Raw genomic sequence first — 5,083 nt, forward strand, 5'->3', positions numbered from 1 at the left:
CCGCAAACTTCGTCTACTTGATCATTAAAAATCTCTTGAGTTGATAGAGACAACTCTCCTCCTTTCTTGTTTTGGCCAATGAGGCCATCCTCTTCACTTGTCATGGGTGAGCTTTTCAAGCTCTCTTTGTCACTATTTTCTTGCTCTTTTGATGGAGCATCATCAACTTTCTTTTTCCATTGAAATTCCGAATTCTTCCTATCATCCTTCCGCTATAATGATCAACCATAAAACATGGTTCATGCAAAAGGGGAGCTCTCATGGTCTTGTCAAGATTGAAAGTTATGCTCTCATCTCCCACTTCTAGAGTGAGCTCTCCATGTTTCACATCTATCACCGCACCCGCGGTGTGCAAGAAAGGTCTACCTAGAATGATTTGAATATTGGAGTCTTCTTCCATGTCAACAATGACAAAATCACCGGGATGAAAAATTTCCCAACTCTTACGGGAACATCTTCCCATATCCCTAATGGTGTCTTCGTCGATCTATCGGCCATTTGGAGTGTGATATTGGTACATTTAAGCTCTCCCATCCCTAACCTTTTACTCACCGAATACGGCATAACACTCACACTAGCCCCTAGATCACATAGGGCTTTGTTGATCGTTGTGTCGCCAATGGTACACGGTATTGACAAGCTTCCCGGATCTTTAAGTTTCAGAGGTGAACTCCCTCGAAGGATTGCACTACTCACCTTAGTGAAGGCGATAGTCTCAAGCTTCCGGATCGACTTCTTTTTCGTAAGGATGTCCTTCATGTACTTTGCATAGGCCGGCACGTGATTGATTAATTCCGTGAAAGGAATCGAGACTTCCAAATTCTTCACAATTTCCATAAATTTTCCATGTTGGTCATCAAATTTGGGCTTAGCTTGACGACTTGGAAAAGGAAGTCTAATCACAATGGGTTCCTTCTCCTTGGCCTTGTCTTCATTTTTCTTTGAAACTTCTTCTTTTGATGGTTCTCCATCCTTGGAGTTTTGCACAACTTCTTCTTTGTCACTAGCTTCCACAACTTCATCCTCAACTTGCTTCTTTGGTGCTTCATACCTCGTACCACTCCTCAAGTGAATGGCACTAACCGTTTCATGTCTCGGGGGATTACTTTGAGATGGTAATTGTCCCTTTTATCTTTGTGATTTTGAAGATGCTAGTTGAGTCAATTGGGTTTCCAACATTTTGGTGTGGGCTAGGATGTTGTTGATGGTGATTTCCTTTGCTTGACTATTCTTTTGCATTTGAGTGAAAAACTCTTGTTGATTCTTTTGCATTTGGAGGACCGCTTTTTGAACATCAAAACCTTGGTCATTTTGTTGATTGTATGGAGTTTGATTTTGGTAACCTTGGTTTTGGTTGTAAAAGGGTCTTTGATTTTGGTTTCTCATGGGAGGTGGGGTGTATGTTGGTTGAGGGTTTTGAACATTTTGGCTTTTGTATGAGAGATTTGGGTGGAATTTGGTGTTTTCATTGTAATAATTTGAATAAGGGGTACCACTCTTGTATGCTTGAAAAGCATTCACTTGTTCATTTGTTCCCCTACATTCACTTTGGTCATGTCCCAAAGTTCCACAATTCTCACATATCCCACTTGGGATTGATGAAGATGCCGTCATGGCATTAACATGATGCTTTGGTGATTTTGGTTTCTCATAGCTTTTTCAAACTTCATGTCTTTCTCCTGTAGTAGCCTTGCGAGGTCTACTATATTGTGAATTATGGACCGCCATTTCCTCAGTCTTGTTCCAAGTTTGATTATCGTCAACTTCGGTGAACATACCATTTGATCCCATGTTGAGAATGTTTCTTGAGTCTTCATAAAGAACATTCCAAAATTGTTGTACCAAGAACCACTCGCTAAGTCCATAATGAGGACATGAGCGACAAATTCCCTTAAATCGCTCCCAAGCTTCATACAAAGATTCTTCATCTCTTTGCTTAAAGCCCGTAATTTGAGCTCTTAGGATGTTAGTCTTTTCCGGTGGGTAGAACTTTTTGTAGAAAGCTAGAGCCAATTTATTCCAAGAGTCAATTCCGAGAGTAGCCTTATCAAGGCCTTTTAACCATTGTTTTGTGGTGCCAATTAGAGAAAAAGGAAATAAGACCCATCGAATTTGTTCTTGAGTTACACCGGTTTGAGAAATCGCATCATAATAGTCACAAAAAGTCTCCATGTGAGAGTGAGGGTCTTCACTAGGCATCCCCCAAAATTGGCTTCTTTCGACTAATTGGATAAATGCGGATTTTGCAATGAAATTTCCGGTGAAGTGTTGTGGTGTGGGAGTACCATTGGGTAGGTTCTCCTCGGTTGGTACGGAATGTGATGAAAATTTAGGCATTGTGGGTTGATTTTGTGTTGGGTTTTGTGTTGGACTCTCCTCACCTTCTCTTGCAAAAGGGTTGATGAACTCAATAGCGTTTGGTTTAATATCTACAACCTCACCAATACCTCTCAAAGTTCCACTAGCAAGCCTTCTATTGTTTATCAAAGTCCTTTCAATTTCGTGATCAAAGGGTAACAAGTTACCTTGTGATCTTCTAGACATCCAAAATATCAAACAACTTGAAAATAATTAGAACAAACCTTGAGAAGTTTTACTTCCCCAAGGCAAAGAAAGACATAACTAATAACAATCTAAGAAAATCTAAATCAAGTTAACACCGTCCCCGGCAACGGCGCCATTTTTGGTCGAGCCCTCTTTGAGGTTTAGTTTTCGGTACTTGTCGTTAGGAGCACCTAGACCAAAACAATATTTATAACTCCACAAACAACTCTACTATTAGTAAAGAGGCAAGTAAAGGTCGGATCCCAAGGGAAGGGTATTGAAGTGAGATTTTCAATTGCAAGTAGCGGTGTCTAGGGGTGTCACAATTTGGGGTTTGAATAGAAGATCACTAAACTAAATAGCAATGAAAGTAAACAAGCAAGATGATTAAAAAGGGTTGTAAACAATTTATAAAAGGCACTAGGGTGTCATGGGGTAATAGGGGATTCATGGGAATTGATCATACAAACATATTCTCCAATTATAAGCAAGCAATTATTGTTGTGATGGATCGAGTTGGTTTATATCTTACAATCCTAGGAAAGTTTGGGTCCCGGAGCCGAATCGATTAGATTGTACAACACCTAAAAGTCGACTTAATCTTCCCTACTCAACTATATGCATGGTCTAATGAGACTCGAGTTGGTTTATGTCTTACAAGTCTCATTGAAAAGATAGGTGATGGGTAAAAAATGCAAGGATTCATAGGCTCACATTTCATCAAACATAATATGTGCATAAGTTGAGATCACAACAAGCAAGCAAATAATCTATGAGAACATATTAATTTAAGCATGAATCATCCCCCATGTTGGTTTCCCCTAATTACCCATTAACCCAAGTTAAGGAAACTACTCACTCATTATCATGTTGAACATGCTAGCAAGGTTGTCAATCATACCAACAAAGTAAAACATGATGAATAAATGAAGATGATTAACAATAATTAAAAAGGGATTAAGAGAATTATACCTACTAATAATTCCATTAATAAGTCAAAGAATAATATAAGTACTTGATGATTGATTGGAAGGTTGTCAATCTCCTAATAATAACCCAAATAATCTTCAATTACCTAAAATGAAAGATGAACAAAAGAGAGATTAAGGAAATGAGATTTGTATTAAGACTTGATTAAAAGTTGATTACAAGATTTAAGAGAGATTAGATTGATATAAACTACACTAAAGATTGATAAGAAGAACATGATAATCTAATTAGACTAATGGGGTATTTATAGTGGGGATTAGGTACACAAATTAGGGTTTACTAAGGGCTTAAATGACGATTAAGTCCTTGAGGAATCGCTCCTCTCAGAAAAATATGCGCGTCTCCTTTTTGCTAGTCTTTCCCGAGGTATGCGCATCCTTCATAGAACAAGTAGAAGACAAAATAGCTGTCACACAATCCGAGAGTCCAGGGCACGAGACGAGCGGATTGTGGGTCATTTGGACGAGCGGATTTGTTGGGTGGACGGGCGGATTGTGGTGGTTTTGGACGAGCGTCCCTCTGAGGAAGACGCTCGGATTCCTTGTGTTGGACGGGCGCCCAGTATGCAATCCGCTCGGATTCTGAGTAAGCTTCCTCCTTTCTTCTTTTCTTCCTTTTTCTTCATACAATCCTTGAGGATTTCATCGGGGATGCAAGGATCTTTTCTCATCATTGCCCAACTACTACAATATGTACAAAGGCCTTCTAGTCTTGTCTTCTCTTTGATGCTTGGTCATTGAATTCAATCAATTTAGCTCTATTTTGCCATGAAAATGCAAGGTTTGCACTCCTTTCCTACCAAGGGATCAAAACCTCAAAAAATATGCAAAACAAAGGACCAAAGACAATAAATGACCCAAATATGCGCTAAAAAGCATGGGAACAAGGCTAATTCGGGGACTAAATATGCTCAAATAATGGTCACATCAAGTATCTTGTTGTGTGATAACTCCTAGGCTACTGTTGATTCCAAGGTGACCCTTGAAACCATGCAACCATCTTCCATATTCTACCACATTTTGTTATCAAAAAGGAAATGGGCACAAAAATTATCAAAATTTGAGTTCAAGTAATGAAAAGGAAAGAAAAAGTTTGCAATTTGCATCAAAAGAAAAGAGGAGTACAAAATTAAGAACTCCTATGCTTCAAATATAAGCACCCTCGCTACAAATGTGGTGAATTTGAAAATGTTCAAAAAGAAAATACAAAAAGTATAAATTATCAAGCATTGAAAAGCCAAACATCAAAGAAATGACAAAAAGAAATTGTTCTCAAAAATGTCAAATGCCACAAATTGGGGGGATAACAACAACAAAAGAAAACTCCCATATGAAACTCAAAATACAAATGATCCCTTTTATCCATCAAATCCATTTTTGTGCATGGTAAAGAGGGGACGAACCTTCTTCTTGTCTAGGCAAGAGGGGGAATTACGCGATCCTACAGTGTTTCTAACACCATAGGGAGTCTACTCTTAACAAAAGCATTTAGCGATTGAAGACAAAGGTACCCTAGTTTGACAGAACTTGGAGGTGATTTATTGATATCC

At 38.7% G+C, this 5,083-nt stretch overlaps 1 non-coding gene across 1 annotated transcript; it reads left to right on the forward strand.

The window, feature by feature from the left end:
• The first annotated feature begins 1,858 nt into the window (after window positions 1-1,858).
• On the forward strand, window positions 1,859-1,965 carry LOC141618377 (small nucleolar RNA R71). The gene has a single exon (XR_012531376.1). It is a non-coding gene; the product is annotated as a small nucleolar RNA R71 (small nucleolar RNA).
• The last annotated feature ends 3,118 nt before the right edge of the window (window positions 1,966-5,083 follow it).

The sequence above is a fragment of the Silene latifolia genome, chromosome 1, assembly GCF_048544455.1.
Source record: "Silene latifolia isolate original U9 population chromosome 1, ASM4854445v1, whole genome shotgun sequence".
In the NCBI taxonomy this organism is placed as follows: Eukaryota; Viridiplantae; Streptophyta; class Magnoliopsida; order Caryophyllales; family Caryophyllaceae; genus Silene; species Silene latifolia.